The sequence below is a fragment of the Myotis yumanensis genome, unplaced genomic scaffold, assembly GCF_028538775.1.
Source record: "Myotis yumanensis isolate MYYU_CA2020_CCGP unplaced genomic scaffold, mMyoYum1.0.hap1 SCAF_6, whole genome shotgun sequence".
NCBI lineage: Eukaryota > Metazoa > Chordata > Mammalia > Chiroptera > Vespertilionidae > Myotis > Myotis yumanensis.
In genome coordinates, this window is record NW_027223757.1 from 49,351,044 (window position 1) to 49,369,229 (window position 18,186).

An 18,186-nucleotide genomic window follows, 5' to 3' on the forward strand; every position below is an offset into this window, starting at 1 on the left:
ATAAATTCTTCCTGTCTCATCAACTTTTATTTTTAAAAGGTGATATATCATTGTGATTAAGTGCAAACGCTTTGAAGTCAAGAAGAATCAAATCCTCACTCTCTTCCTTGTAGTTATGCAATCTTTGAAAAGTGTTGTTTTATTTCTCCAAGCCACAGTTTCTCAGCTGTTAAATGGGAATAATCATACTTAACCTAAAGTATGTACAGCTTGATACCATGTCAGGCATATGGAAATATTAAATAAATGATGTTATTAATAATTATAGGAAGAAGCACAAGTATTATTTTTAAGGTTGCATATGATGTTAATATTTCATTTTGTGGATAAGATTAACATAAAATGTGGAAATTTTAGTTAAAACATTAAATTTTTTATTTTACACTTATCAGTGTACAAAGGTCACTGATTTCTATGTTCTATAAAAATTTATATAAAGCAAACAAGTATTCATAATACACACCTACACATACATTTAGATTTTTATGACACTGTGAAAGGCAATTTAAACCTGTAATTGGATTGTTTAAAAGAGTTATTTTAAAAAATCCATTATTGGGATCTTGAAACCCATTTTCTTTGTGAAATAATGCTATAAATTGTAGTGAAACTCCCTGACCAGCTCTGAAAAGTCTTTTAACCTTTCCTATTCTTAAAATATTGTGTTAGCTGAACCATGCTGAATATATCTGATCATTATATAACAATTTTTGATAGGAAAATGACTCCTAATTCCCTACTTTAGACATGGAAACATACTAGTATATATATTTTGTTTTGACCATGAGTATAGTTCCCTATACTGAAAGTCACTATTTGAAGACTGAAGTAAATTATTATATTATATTATTGTATTTTAGATAGATTACATATTAAATTATATACTGTGCTTTATATTAGGTCTATTATATATTAAATTAATGCCTTAATTCTTTCCACATTTAAAATTATATAAAAAAGAAAACAAGAAGCAGTCCCCTCTATGAGTTAATCTTCAAGGCTTCATAGCAAGGCAACGTCATTCCTGCCAGTCATTCATAAGAATGCAGCATAGATTCACTTGAAAATAATCACGTCAAACCAAGTCCAATCCTGTTTTACATATGGCTGCGTGGTGCACAGAGGAACGACATGAGTACTCTGTTATTTTAGGGAATATTTGGAGACAGGAATCTATCCCATCCTTGTGAATAAGATAGCAAAGGGTGACCTGGATGTGAGACCTATGATGTGGATTTACAGAAGTGGGAACAGCCAGTTTACTACGTGCTAATTGATGGTTTGGTTTCTGTCAAAAGATAGGATGCTAGTAGTGTGGCATTTCCCAGTCCTTTTTCACGTGTTGTGTCAATGACTTGGAGGGAACACATAATACCAACTTTCCACAGAAAGAAAGTTAGAAAAGATGTCTGACTAAAGTCACATTCCAAATGAACTTGGAAATAAATGAAAAAATAATTGGCTTTAACTAGAATAAATGTAAATTTCTTCATGTAAATTCAGTAAATACTTTGCACAAGTTATAAATTGGGAGGAGTCCAGCCTGATGGCATTACAGGTGAAAAAGTATGATGATTTTAGTTGATCAATTAATAGGTAATCAATATTATTCCAGCCTTGGCTGTACCTTCTTCCTTTATTCTTACAGCAACCTGACAGGTTTCTAGAGTAGCTGCTGTATGTCCCACTGGACCACAAGCTATTTTGTTTTGTAACCAAAGCACTTTAGTCCAGTACATGATAGATTCTCAATAAATTATCTGTAATGAATGAACTGAATTTATGATGTGGCTAATAAAAAGGTAAGCACAATCCTAAGCCACTTTAATAGATTTATAATGCACAGATGATGAAAAAATTATGATCCAATAAATTTACCATTGACTGTTTCTAGAACATCTAGTTTGAGCAAAATATTTAAAAATAGAATATGCCAAATACACATTTAAAGTACAAAAATCAGCATGGCAAAGTGGCTAAAATGATATTTTATGAGAAAGAAGAAATAAATAAAGAGAGGCTGATAAGAAAAATGTTTTCAACTATTTTTAGGATTCTCTTATAGAGTAGACAGACAGATTTATGCTGTCTCCTGAGGCCAGAATAGCACAATGAGCACATGAATGATCGACTGTGGCCTCACAAGGGAACTTGAGAGTGAATGCAAGGGTATACAAATAAAATGTGCTGCCTCCCAGGTAGTCAATTCTTGTTTATTGGAAGTATTTAAGCAGGTAACATCTGTCAGGATGCAGCAGAGGGAATTTCTCAGTGTGTATGATTCTTTTTTTCAGTGTGTACAGTATGTAAAGTCTTTTTTCAGCTCTCGCTACCTGTTCTTTCATTGGCAATTGCTCACAGCAAGAGCCATATCTTCTTCAGGATGTCAAAAGTGCAGTAACTGTTGTTTGAATTAAAGAAATGGAATGCCTTCAGAAACAACTTTCTGTCAAACTCATTACTAACATATGGCTTTGATGATTTTCTTTCTCCTCCTGCTTCTCCTACTCGTGTCCCTCTCTACCTCTTCCTGGTCCTTTTTGTTGCTGTTGAATGTTGTTATTATTGCTCTTCTTCTTTTCCTTCATCTTCTTCCATATCTTCCCCTTCTTCTCTTCCTTCTTTTCATTTTTTTTCTTTTCATCTTTTTCTCTCTTTACTTCTTCCTCCTCTTATCCTTAGTAAATATCAGTTGTAAAGAAAAATAATACTGTTTTTCTTCTATGGAGATAATTTTATTGGTTTTATTAGAACATATTTTATGTTATTTTCCATCAATATTCATAGCTTGTGAGATAAGCTAGTTAAAATGTGAATGCATCAAAGTTTTCATGTTGGAAGTGATGGTATTTCTAAGAGAAAAAAGTAAAGTAAAACTGTTTGGAAGTAATAATGCACACTTATGAAAACCCAGGGTACTGAAGAAAATATTCATAATATAAGAAAAAGGAATGATCAGTTATGATATACATATACTATGTATTCCTAAAACATATTAAAATGTTACTGATGAAATTGTGAGAACATTGAAATGTGTGTGAATGGAATTGCCAGATTTGATGTTCCTAATTCATTCGTATGGCTATAAAACGATGTACTAAACTATTTTCATTTCTTTCAAAGCTATACATATCAATATGGTTTATATCTGTGCTAATATAGCAGTCAAAAGCCACGTATGGTTATTGACTTCTTTAAATGTGACTAGGTGAATTGAGATTTGCTCTCAGTGTAAAATACCGTTTTCAAGAGTTGGTGCTAAAAAAAAAAAAGGACTATAAAATGTCTCACTAATACTATAAAATATTCACTATATGTTTAAATGATTCTCTGGATCTTTTAGGTTAAGAATATATATTATTAAAATTATTTTTACTTTCTTTAATGTGGCTACTAAAATTTTTAACTTATATGTGTGATTTGGATTTGTAGCTCACATTATCTTTCTGTTGTATAATCCTGATTAATAATGTATTGAAATAAAACTTTCACAGAATCTTAGCTTGGGAACTGGATGGAAACTTAGTTTGATCACTCACAAAATACAAGGCATTCAAGATTTTAAACCTCCAACAGAGCTCTTTTGAGGAAACATTATGTGCCCAAATCTTTTGAATGCATGTAAACATGACCTTGCACACCTCATATTAAAGTAAATATATATATGTATGTATATATATATATGTATGTATATATATATTTGTATATATGCATATATATACATACATATATATATATATATTTGTTGGTTGCAATAATTTCATTTTGTACTCTATTAGATTCTGAAACACAGTAGTGAGTTCAGCATTCAATGAGAACAAAATAAATAAACTATTCTCTTTTCTTCCTCTATGTATATTATTTTGAAATCTGCGTTTCCTAAGGGAACCGCAAACATAACAAGTATCAGCTCCAATTCAAGAGGCCTTGTTCTGTTTGTTATCAACTCCCTTTTCCTAAATTGTCCTCCAAACAGAAACAACAGCAGAAATGCCTACGGGCATCAGGAATTTTCCACTCAGCCATTGGCAATCAAAAGAGGATGACATTAACCAGAAACTAGACTATGCAGACAATATCTACCAAGCAGAGCCTAAACTTTTTAGAATGGTGGTTTCCATTCTATGCTCTCTTACCTTCAGTCTTCATTTCCCTATTCCCCTCCCAAAGTGTTCTTTCATAGCTTGAGTACAAACTGTAAATATTTCATGATGTTTGATTTCATCTAAAGTACTTAGAAACAAAAGTTTGAATGAGATCCTAAGGGCCTAGATTTTTTTTAATAGCTACAGTAAAACAATAATAGAGCCATTCTGCCACTTTAGGAAATAGCCTAGAGGAAAAAGGAATAGGAAGATCATTTTACTGGTTATACACCAGGCCCAAAAGGAATGGTAATGTCATAAATTATTCTGTGGGTATTGCTGATGTAATTCTTCAGAGTTTGATATTCCAGTGAGTCTATAATTGTATACACAATGGAAGTTGAGAGTTGAAATAAATACAAGAATATTTTAGGCCTCTTCGAAGCTTATGTTAAATTCTAGAAAAAATATATATTTTGTAATTAAAATAAATACATTGTACATGTATAAAATCTTCAAATAAAATTTTCTGCAGAAAAGAAAAATTATCCATTTTGCTTGTTTTGGTTTATACACAATTATAAGAAACTGCTTCCAGCATATTAATTTCTGCTAAAAATAACGGGACAAAGTATATAGTAGCCCCCAAAATCCTGAAAATCGTTATTTGACCAAATCATTTTATTATTTGTGATTTATCTGCTTTCAAAATAGAAGGCTGTGGTTGTTCGATACAATTGAGAAGATTTAGAGAAAAGAAAGGCAGTTAGGCTGCATGGGAAAGGAATGCATATGGATGGGTGGAGCCAGCTCCAAAACACTTATCTTACAAGCACTGAGGACAGCAGAATGTTACAAGAGAAGGGGGAGAAAAAGGGAGAGCCCAGGGTGGCTTTGAAACTTTGAAACTGATACCAGACAGGGAAGGGGGAAATCGGCCAATCGGGGGGAAAAAACATGAGGGGACATAAAATGAGGAAGGTTCCCTGTACAGGCAAAGAAGCTGCCAGCATTTATAAACCCCTAGACAAAGAAACTCACTGGTAACCCATTTTGGGATCCTTCCCCAGGAAGGAGTTTGTATACGCTTGCAATACATTTCCACACTTTTGCTTAAAATCTTTTAGCCCACTATCTTTATTCTTTAAACTTCGTAGGACATGAACCCGGGATAAGAACTCTGGCTTGCCCTTTGGGGTAACACCTACATCTCATAATTGCAAAATTCACAGGGAGATTAGGAGACACCATTGGATAGCAGACCCACCATATGGAAGGAAACTGCCTATGAATCACCATATCGTCAGCTTGTTACCAGAGACTATATTTGGACTGAGATATGAGTAAGAAACAAACCTTTATGGTATTCTTTGTTATAGTATTTAGCCTATCTTAACCAATATACCTTGTTTACAGAAAATATACTGATTTTATATTAAGATTCTTTATTACTTCAAAGCCACCGTTGTTAAGTAATCACTCAATGAGGAAGCTAAAAGACTGTTGGAAAAAGTCAGAACTTTATGGCCAGTTTTTCAAGTGATTCTTTAAATAAAGAATAAAATAGAAATAGCTTGTCCTCTGCTTGAACAAAGAGATATGTAACTTAAAAATCAACATATATGAGTATTTTGCTAAAAGATTTACTACTTTTAATTTGATGAAGTCCCACTTGTTTAATTTTGCTTTTATTAACTTTGCTTTTGGTGTCAAAATCCAAAAAATAATTGCCAACTCCAATATCAAAGAGCTTACCCTTATGTTTTTTTTCTAGGAGTATTACAGTTCCAGGCCTTACATTCAAGTTTTAATCTGCTTTGAGTTGATTTTGTGTATGATGTAAGATAGGAATCCAGTTCCATTTTTTTTGCATGTGGCTCTCCGGTTTCTTAAACACCAATTATGAAGAGATTATTCTTTCCCATTGTATATTTTTGACTCCTTTGTTGTAAATTAATTGGCCACATTTACAAGGGATTATTTCTGGGGTCTTTATTCTGTTCCATTGATCTATATATCTGTTTCTATGCCAATACCATACTTTTTATTACTATAACTTCGTAATAAAGTTTAAAATTAGGAAGTGTGGGAATCCAAGGAAGAAAACCCCTGCAAAGAGAAATTCCTAAACACCAATTATAAAACATATAAAGAAACTTTGAAATGTCTCTTCAGTAACATTAAAAAGTATCCAATGACTCAGAAAGGATTGTGAGGCTCAAGAACATAGATAACATAAAACAATATAAATAAAATAAATGTGTATTTTAAATCCTCCAAGGAATCAAAGCCTGTTAACATTTAGGAAACAAATTCAGAAGATCATGAACAGGATGAAGCCATAAGTGAAAATGTGCCAATTCTGAATTCAGAATTGAAAAATATAGTAATTGAAATAAAAAATTCAAGATGGAGAAAATATTACTATTGTTTTAGATGGAGAGAAAGTGAATAAATTGAGAGAGAGAGAGAAACAGAAGTGAAAAAAAAAAAAAAACAGGTGAAAATACAGTGCAGAGAGGTAAAATGAAGGAAGAAATAGAAATTAAAAATGTAGAGACCCGAATAAGAAACAATTTTCATTGTAGTTAGAAAAATAAGGGAGGTGCTATGATAAAGAGCTAATCACTCAGAATATAAAAGATATTGAATTTAGATTGAAATAGCCCTGTTATATTCCAAGGGCTAAGAAGAGTAAATCTATTTACCAGAAAAAAAAGACAAATTAAAAAAACACACATAAAAACTACTAGAGAAAAAAAAAAAACTTCTTGAAGGAAATGAAAACTAGATTCATAAAAGCCTTGTTATCAGAAACATAAGCCAATAGAAGACTGGAAAAAATGTGTTCAAAATACTGAAATTTATACATAATAACCTAGAATCTATATCCCAAAATAATCTGACTCACTCAGGAAATTCTAGATGTTTTCCCATTAAAATAAAGAAAAATGGAGTATATTCTATCACCATTGTAATTCTAAATTTGTCTTTATCCTCTAGTTCAGGTGTTTGCAAGCTTTCTGTGTAAAGAAACAACTACTAAATATTTTAGACGTGGTGGGCCACTCAACGTATTCATTGTGGCACTTACTGTGTTCATAGGCAATAGGTGGGCACAACTATGTTCCAACAAAACTTTATTTATAAAGGCAGGTGAAAGCTGGCTTAGTCAGCCTACTGATTGAGTTCCTAAATAATTACCAAGTGCAAACTGTATGGAGAACTTGCTCATTTATTTAGTTATTCATACATTCTTTTATCCCTCTATCCACCAATAATCTCTCTTTCCAATAGTAATTGAGGGCTTACTGAGACTAAGGCACTCTGTTATGTTTGGAAATGTGACAATTGACAAGCCTCTGTTCTCATGGAATTTATTATATCTCAAAGAAATTTTATTCAATTAGCCACAAAAAAAATATACAATTGCAGCTGAGAAAGAAGTCTCACATATGAGTACTTGATACCATTAGGTTGTAAAATGGGGCAGCTTTGCCTGGTAGGTGAGGTCAAGAAAGAGTTTTTAAAAAGTGATTATCGAGGTGAGGCTGAAGGATAAATGAGAATTCACTATGTGAAGAAAGAAATGAAGATTTGTCCCTGAATAATATCATGTACAAGTCTTACAGAGAGAAGGAGCACGGTATGAGGGCAGCAAACCTGTGACAAAGAGGAAGGGAGAGATTGAGATACAATGAGAGATAGGTTGGGGCCAACCATTGTAGAGCATTGAGGGCATGTATGGAATAGTAAGAAGCCATCAAAGTATGTTCAGTAGGGAGGAGACATGTTTAAATTTGTAGGTTAAAAATATCACTCTGAAAAAAAATATATTCTGGTTTCTTCATGAAGGCAAACAGGACAGGAACTAAAAAAGGGTTCAGGGAGACAAATTAGGAAGCAATTGTAGCAGTGTGAATGACAAAGAATGGTAAGGAATTGGAAGCAGTAGGGAGCAATGGTCAGATCTGATGGAATGTTGGCTTGGTATAGGATTTTACGATGAAAAATTATGTTCTTTTGGATTTTGAGAGCTATATTGCACTGTTGACTTCTTATCCATAGTCCTTTTTCTTTGAATATTTTTGGATATTTCTTTTATATTTTGGGGTATTCTCTTTATTCTAACTCTCTCAAGTATAAAATATATGTTGGTTTGTGTGTGTGTGTGTGTGTGTGAGAGAGAGGGGGGATAAACAATGAGAGAGAGAGAGAGAGAGAGAGAGAGAGAGAGAGAGGTTTTGAGTGTGTGTTTCATTCATAGTACTCAGCCTTTGATGAGCTCTTTCAATCTGGAAACTTGTTTGCCCTTATGTTATAAGAAATAGTCTCTGCTGATTAACTTCACCATTAGCTATTTTTCAAAGATAGTGAAATTCTATTGTCTACCAATATCTTCTCCCTCTTTCTCTTTGTTTGTAGCTATTTGTAGCTTTTTTAAAAAAATTCTCTTTCTAGTAAGGCCTTGAGAAGAAAGGCATTTACAGCATGTGGACAATTCAACATGCTTAATAGAAAGTCTCATGATATTGATTTTACTGCTTTCTGTTTCTTGCTGTCATTGCTTCCAGCAGTCATCAAGAGGTTATTTTGCTTTTATAAGACATTATTACTTTATAGGATATGGCTTAAAAAAACCACATGCAAAAGCTATTATAGAGCATTTTTACACCACAATAAAGAGTTTACAGAAAGTAAAGTAAACACTAACAACAACAACAACAACAACAACAAAATAAAAAGGAGGAAATGTATAGCTCATCATTTATCAAAGATTTACTGACCTTATACTATTAAATTTTCCTCTCTCACCAACAATTGGCTTCCTTAATATGATAGAAAACATGGCCATTGAAAGTGCCCAAATTTTACATCTTATTTCTGTTATAGGATGGTAAGAAGCTAGGAAAATTCCAGGAAAAGTGGAATAAGGAAACGAAGACAGATAGTTAAACAGCAGTAAATCCACCTAGTAAATCCTATTTTCGCTAAACCAAGGACACTTAAAAGTAAATGTTTGTACTTATCCTCCCCAACAAGAGGATAAATAATTTAAATCACCCTACTCAGGGGGATAGATAACAGAAATCCAGTTAAGTGCCATTTGCCAAACACACCAAGAACAGACAAATTTAGAGAATAAATCTCATTTTGCTATATCAGCATAAAGCTGATGAATATTCTGTTGATCAGCCCCCACGACCTTCCCTATATGCCCGGCCTTTAAAACCCCTGAAAATGAAGGTCCCAGTGCACTTGCCCTCTCCTCCCCCAGCACATATTCCCTAACCTCTAAGGGACCCGATGAAACTTACGACCAGGGGAACAATGAGCAGCAACAGCTCATCCGGGGCTAACCCCCTGACCCTGTCTCCAAGGCCCCCTGTTCTCTGATTGCCCAGTGAGCCAAAGCAGCCCGGCCTTAATTCACATATACCATAATTAAACAAGATCAACAGTGTCATGAATACTATTATTTCAATTTACCAAGGTCAATAAAAAGATTCTTTGTGCAATTTTTATTGAAATTGAACTTCACCATTTATAAATCTTCATTTAAAAAGTATTCTTAGTGATTTAAAATGTGATAGTAAACATTTATTATTTTACTGATGTATTCAAGGAATATTAAGGTGTTTCACTCCTTTAAAATTTGCTGCTTTTTTGTATATGATTTTTAAACATTACTTGCTTATTGTTCTTCAAAATATGTCATTACTTTAGGCTCTTTTAGTGGACATTTTCAAGGTTTACTTAATTAGAACCTAAGAAATCAGAGAAAATGTTAATAGAATAAGTGTTTAACTTCTGAATTAAGGACATATACGTTTTTTATAAAATAGATAATAGTATATCAAAAGCTTTTTTATGAAGGGGCTATTGTTTTGTTAAATTCATCTTTCTGTTGACACTGTATTTCAGATAAGTAATGAATACAAATTAAATGATTTAAACAATGTCAGGTAATTTATCTTTATAAATGATATTAACTATTGTAAAGTACATAGAATTCTGTGTTAATATTTGAAAAAAACACTTTAAAAACTGATTATAAGTTGTTTTTTTTATTTGTTATCCACTTTGCTTTTTGCAACATCACTTGGTGATTACTTTTCCTCGAATCATATGATAGATTGATATCACTGATGAATGTGTTTTTTTGGGAAACAAGAATTGAGGAGTGACTTGCCCGGGTATAATAGACTTGTCATGTTGACTGAAGCAAAGTGATATGTGATTGGATTCTGGGGTCAGAAATTGCTTAGTAGTAATTTGGACAACAATTGGACACAGCATCAAAGTGAAATGCACTCATTGTCCATCTAAAACTGGCTTATGTACTTTCTTGATGCCTATAAATACACTTATATTTCCTAGAATATATATAATAATATTCATGAAAGAATGTTATTAAAAAAATCTTCAATTACAATTCAATTTTTTGAAGTTTCTATTAAATGCAGACTTTATTTCCAGTCTGTGTAATATTCAGCATCTCATTATATACTTTACTGAGCTGAGAATCCTCATAAATACCTATGTTCTAATGTTGGTGATATAATTGAGATGGTATACATAAAAGGCCTGCTATAGGCCATGTATATAAAATATATTCGATAAATTAATGCTCAATAAATTAATTTATATTAAAAGAAGCCACAACAATCTTGAGAAAAAAGAACAAAGCTGGAAGATTCATGTCACTGATATCAGACTACACTACAAGGCCATAGTAATCAAAACAGCATGGAACTGGCATAAAAACAGACATATAAATCAAAGGAACAGAATAGAGAGCCCAGAAATAAACCACATGTTATAATCTATACTAGATGTCCAGTGCACAAAATTCGTGCACTGTGTGTGTGGGGTGGGTCCCTCAGCCCGGCCTGAGCCCTCTTGCAGTCCGGGACCCCTCAGGGGATGTCCGACTGCAGGCTTATGGCTGGATGGCCTTCTGCTGCTGCACAGCCTGCTGCTTGAGCTTCAGCAGCTGCTGCACATGCATGGGCTGGGTGACACGGTCTGTCCTGCGAACACCATCTAGTGGGTCAGTCAAGTGAGGAGGCAGGCTCACCCTGAATTCCCTGTGCTTCCCTGAGTCACTGAGTTGTTCAGACTGACTGCCTTCAATAGAGAACGGCACCGGGATTGGGCCTAAGCCGGCAGTCAGACATCCCTCTCACAGTCCAGGACCCCTCGGGGGATGTAGCAGTGTGCCAAGTGGCAGGTGGTCAGGGAGGAACCCAAATCAGGGCCAGGCGCCACGCTGTTTGCGCTCATCTTGGCCCACTGCACCTGCTGCCATGGTTCGGTAGTGCTGCCACGACGTTGGAGAGGCTCCCGACGCCATGGCAGCTGCGCTTTCCAGCCGTGAGTCCAGCTTCTGGCTGAATGGCGCTCCCCCTATGGGAGTGCACTGAACACCAGAGGGTAGCTCCTGAGTTGAGCGTGTGCACCCTGGTGGTCTATGTGCATCATAGCGACCAGTCGTTCCGCTGTAAGCAACCGTTCACCATTCGACCGGTTGTTATGACACCCACTGACCAGCAGGGGGCAGATGCTCAACACACAGGCATAGAAAGATGGAACAGACTGATGAATCTCAGAGGGAAGGGGGGAAGGAGGAGGGTGGGAAGAGATTAACCAAAGATCTTATATGCCTAGCAGAGGCTTCGTACACGAATCCGTGCACCAGTGGGGTCCCTTGGCCTGGCCTGTGGGGATCAGGCTGAATCTGGCAGACCAACATCCCCTGAGGGATTGCAAGAGGGTGCAGGCCCGGCCAAGGGACCTCACCAGTGCATGAATCTGTGCACCAGGCCTCTAGTTAATTAATATTTGACAAAGGAGGCAAGAACATACAATAAGGTAGTCTATTAGAATATGGTGTTGGAAAAATTGGACAGATAAGTGCAAAAGATTAAATTAGACCACCTCTGACACCATTCACAAGACTCAACTAAAAGTGATTTTTAAAGACTTAAATATTAGATTCAGTACCATAAAAATCCCAGAAGAAAACATAAGCAGTACAATCTCAGACATTTCTCTTTGTAATATTTTTTTCTGATATACTAGTATTTTCTTGGGCAAGGGAAACACAAGAAACAATGAATAAATGGGACTACAGAAGTAAATAAATAAAATGAAAACAAATAAATTAAACTTTATGGCCATAATTTCAGTATTATTTATTTTCATTATTTTTAGCAGGTCATAAAAAGTTGCATATCAGCCCTGGCTGGTGTTGCTCAGTGGTAGAGCATTAGTTGGCACACCAAAGGGTGGCAGGTTTGATTCCTGACAAGGGCATGTACGTGGATTGCAGGTTTGTCCCTCAGCCCCAGTTGGGGTGCATGCAGGAAGCAATCTATAGATGTGTCTCTCTCACATCAATGTTTCTCTTCCTCCCCCCCACTTCTTCTCTCCCTTCCTCCCTTCCACTCTCTTTAAAAATCAATTGAAAAAAATATCCCCGTTGAGGATTAACAAAACAATAAAAAAAGAGTTGTATATTAATCTTTTTTTTTCTAGTTTGAGAGACTAGATATTGTTTCTAAAATATGTTCTTTAAAATACTTAAAAGTACAGATTAAATTTTAATTATTTTAGGTTCATCAATGAGCTGACCGGAAATCAAAGAATATTAAGAAGCTGAAAAAATTATTTATTTATATATTTATTTGCATTGAATTTATTGTGGTGACAACATGGTTAATAATATTATATAGGTTTCAGGTGGACAATTCTGTAATACATCTGTGTATTGTGTGTTCACCATCCCAAGTCAAGTCTCCTTCCATCGCCATTTATCTCCCCTTTTCCCTCTTCTACCCCACCCCCTTTTCCCTCTGGTAATCACCATATTGTTGTAAGTCTATTAGTTGTTTTTTTTTCTTTCTTAATATCTTTATCATTTCACCCAGCCTCCCAAACTCCCTCCCCTCTGACAGCTGTTAGTCTGTTCTATGTATCTATATGTCTGTTTTTATTTTGTTCATTTATTTTGTTCATTAGATTCCACATATAAGTGAAATCATATGGTACTTGTCTTTCTCTGACTGGCTTATTTCACTTAGCATAAAACTCTCCAGGTTCATCTATTGCTGTTACAAACGATGAGTCCCTTCTTTCTTAAGGCTGGATAGTATTCCATCTGTAAATGTGCCACAACTTTTTTATCCATTCATCTACTGATGGACACTTGGGCTACTTCCAAATATTGGCTATTGTAAATAACAGTGCAATGAACATAGGGGTGCATATATTCTTTTGAATTAGTGTTTCAGGGTTCTTTGGATATATTTCAGAAGTGGAATCACTAGGTCATAAGTCAGTTCCACTTTTAATTTTTTGAGGTGACTCCATACTGCTTTCCAAAGAGGCTGCACCAATCTGCATTTCCACCAACAATGCATGAGGATTCCCTTTTCTCCACACATCCTTGCCAACATAGGTTGTTTGTTGATTTATTAATGATAGCCACTCTCAGGTGTGAGGTGATATCTCATTATAGTTTTAATATGCATTTCTCTGATAATTAGTGAAGATGAGCATTTTAAAAAATCTGTTTATTGACCATCTGTATATTCTTTTTGGAGAACTGTCTATTTAGGCCCCTTGCCCATTTCTTAAAATTGGATTGTTGGTTGTTATGGTGTTGAGTTGTATACATTTTTTGGATAAATTTTGGATATTAACCTTTTATCAGTAATATCATTGAGAAGCCAAAAAAATTAATAAATCAAGTATCCTAAGTGATAAGCTGATACTGAATCTGGGTCTCGTGTGAGGATCCAAACAGGTGAACTTGAGCTTTTAATTGAAACAAACTACCCAGTAGGAAAAGTCTTAAATAGTCATTTTACACAAGATGAAACTCAACTGGCACATAAGCCTATAAAAAGATGCTTAATTAGTACTTACGGATATGTAAAATAAGCCTACAATGAGATATAATTTCACTCCCACTAGATTTGCAAAAATACTATACACTAGAAAATATCTAATGTTTGGAGAAATATACAATAATAACCAAGTGTCATATAATACTCATGGAGTGTATATTAGTACAAACACTTTGGAAAGTAAATGAACATTATCTAATAAATATAAAGATGGGCTAATCCTAAACTGAGCAATTCCACTCCCAATTACAGAACTAAAGAAACTCTTTCAAAAGTGAACCAGAAGATATAAGTAAGAATGTTTATAGCAAAAGTTTTTTTGTTTTGTTTTTTGTTAAATATATTTTCATTGATTTCAGCGACACGAAGGAAGAGGAAGAGAGAGATAGAAACATCAATGAGAGAGAGTCATTGATCAGCTGCCTCCTGCACACTCCCCACCCCCTAAAGCAGGAATCAAGCCTGCAACCTGGGCATGTGCCCTGACTGGGAACAGAACCATGACCTCCTGGTTCATAGATTAATGCTCAACCAATGAGCCACACCAGCTGGGCTATTCCAAAAGTTTTAATGAGTATAAAACAAAACAAATCAAAACTGAAAACTCAAGTGGTCATAAATAATAAAATGATAAATAATCCCAGCATATTCATGAAGTGGTTTACTATTCAATATAAAAATAAATTATTTTCAACTATACGAAAGAGCATGGATGAAACCTTAGATCATAAAGTTGAATGTAAAAAGCCAGTCACAGAATACTATAAGCAATATGATTCCATTTATATTAAGTAAGAACTGCACAAGTAAAAAATATATATTAAAGAATATAAATTACAGATGGTACAATTATAAAGAAAAAGCACATAAATGATTTACACAAACTTGAGGACATGCATACTTAGAGGATGGAGATATGGATATCAGTTTGGGGAGGGACACACAAGCCATTTAAAAGGTAATAGTAGGAATATATCCCAAGAAACTAGAAACACCAATCAGAAAGGATATATGCACTCCTATGTTCATAGCAGCACCATTTACCATAGCTAAGATTTGGAAACAGCCTAAGTTCCCATCAGCAGATGAGTAGATTAAAAAAACGTTGGTACATCTACACAATGAAATACTACGCTGCAGTAAAAAAAGAAGGAATTCTTACCATTTGCAACAGCATGGATGGAACTGGAGAGCATTATGCTAAGCAAAATAAGCCAGTCAGAGAAAAATAAATATCACATGATCTCACTCATTTGTGAAATATAATGAACAACATAAACTCATGAAGAAAAACAGATCCAGAGACAGAGAAGCATCCATCAGACCGTCAAACCTCAGAGGGAAGGTAGGGGAGGGTGAGGGTAAGGGGGAGAGATCAACCAAAGGACTTGTATGCATGCATATAAGCCTAACCAATGGACACAGAAACCAGGAGGGGTGAGGGCATGAATGGGGTGGAATTGGGGGATAAGGACACATATGTAATACGTTAATCAATAAAGAGAGAAAAATATATAAATAAATAAAAATAAAAAATTATATAAAAAGTAATAGTAATTTGTTTTTTTTTCTTAAACTGAGGGATGGGTTAGTGGTTTTTTATGGCATTTGCCCACACACACATGTATTTAAATACTTTTTATCAACTAAGCATTTAGTAATTATACTTTTTAAAAGAAAAAACAAAAACATTTATATTTTTAAAATAATTCTTTTCTTAAAAGCTGATTTCATTGACCCATGACTTTTACCTCTCATGCATAAATTGCTTCTGACAATAAGAAGCATCATGCACCTTCGGACAAAGAAATGGCAGAGAATGTGGGAGTGGATTCGAGCATTTTAACATAATCAGTAGTGCTCTAAGTGTCTCAGCCGTGAGCAAACTACGGCCCGCGGGCCGGATCCGGCCTGTTTGAAATGAATAAAACTAAAAAAAAAAAAAAAAGACCGTACCCTTTTATATAATGATGTTTACTTTGAATTTATATTAGTTCACACAAACACTCCATCCATGCTTTTGTTCCGGCCCTCCGGTCCAGTTTAAGAACCCATTGTGGCCCTCGAGTCAAAAAGTTTGCCCACCCCTGGTAGATGATCTAATTATACTTCCAAAAGTAACTCAATCTAGGGAAAGAATAATTTAAAATATCAAATTACAATACAATAGTCCCTCTCATATTCATGGTTTCACTCTCCATGGTTTCCTATGATTAACCTGGGTCTAAAATTATTAAATAAAAATTTCCAGAAATAAACAATTCATAAATTTTAAATCCAGCAAGGTACTGAGTGGCTTAACCAAATCTCTTGCCATCCTGCTCCATCCTATCTGGTATGTGAACCATCCATTTGTCCAGCCTATTCATGAGACATATAAGCCATCTTCCCATTCGTCACTTAGTTATCATATAGACTTTTGAGGTATCACAGTGCCAATGTTCAAATATCCCTTATTTTACTTAATAATCCAGTGGTTCTCAACCTTCTGGCCCTTTAAATACAGTTCCTCATGTTGTGACCCAACCATAAAATTATTTTTGTTGCTACTTCATAACTATAATGTTGCTACTGTTATGAATCATAATATAATGTAAATATCTGATATGCAGGATGGTCTTAAGCGACCCCTGTGAAAGGGTCGTTCGACCGCCAAAGGGGTCGCGACCCACAGGTTGAGAACTGCTGTAATAATGGCTCCAAAGTGCAAGAGTAGTGATGATAGCAATTCAATATGCCAAAAAGAAGCCATAATAATCTCTTGCTGTGCCTAATTTATAAATTAAGTTTTATCATAAGAATGTATGTATAGTAAAAAACAAAACAAAACCAAAAAACAGTATACATAGGGTTTGGTACTATCTGATAGTTCAGGTATGTCTTTGGGTTCTTGGAAATTATCCCCTGTGGATAAGGGGGGACTACTGTATACAAACTTAGAATATGTATCTTTAGGTATATTTTTAAAAATATTGATAATAAAATATGGATTAAATCAATTAGTGGAGGATAGGAACATACCATATTTACTGGTACTTTCAAAGTGATCTTGATTTCTCTTATCTTTTAGGCATCCATGATAAATAATAGGTGATGGAGGTCAGTAAGTTTAAAAGTATAGAGAAATTCTCAAATGATCTCAAACCAATAGAGTGGATACATACGAAATACAGTTGGGTCATGGTTAGAAAGAAAATTCTATTTGTTTTAATCTCTTAAACAGGCTACTCACCTGTTTCATTTTAACAGGAATCAATGACTTAACCTCCTTATGAATTCTAGAATGTGGAAAATGTATCTGACTTCAAAAGCATAGTGAAAATCACTTTTGAATTTTCCCTTAGATCACGTAAATGTATCATATAAACACTGAAGACACATCTATTTGTCTTTTTTTTTTTTTTTTAACTTAACCCAACTGAAAAATAAATTGAATTCTGAGCTGGGCCATGAAGGAGGGCCCCCATGTAGTATCTAGAATGAATTGAAGCTCTTTTTCTTTGAGGATCTAGGGGCAAGTGGAAGCCCCTTTCTGTTGGCAACCTTTCCTTTAACTACCCCTTCCATTTCCTATAAGCTCAAATTATTTATCCTTGAAGAGCATTTGATCTGGAACCATTGTGCACCTAATGAAAAAAAATTTTAATTATTGATACAGATACTGACATACTTAAAATTCCGCTGTTTAAATGCTTTCTTCCCCCTCTTTTTTTAAACTCCCTGGTTTTGTAGGTGAATCACTATTAAATCTCACCTTCAATAGATTGAATTTGAAATTAGCCCCTGTAGGTATATCTTTGCTTAATGTCGTCACATATCATTGGGAGGATTGTTATGGAGAAGGATTGACAGCACATGTTTTAGTTAAAAAAAAAAGCTTAATTTTTAGATATGTATAAAATGTATCACAATAAACAGTCAATTTTTAAGTTGGTTGCTAGCTTTGCATCACTACCACCATCCAGCAATACGTGGGTGGCAATAATGGAAGGTTGGAATAAAAAAAAATTTACATTGTCCTTTCTACTTACTTAGGTTGCAGGGAAGAACCTGGAACTTTATGATTTAAAATATGTTTCCTGGAAAATATTACAAATTCATTAATACACATAAATCCAATTTTTAAGTTCTAGCCACATGGCATTTTAGACTATGCTAATTTTTTATGTGTTTCTTAAGAATTTTTA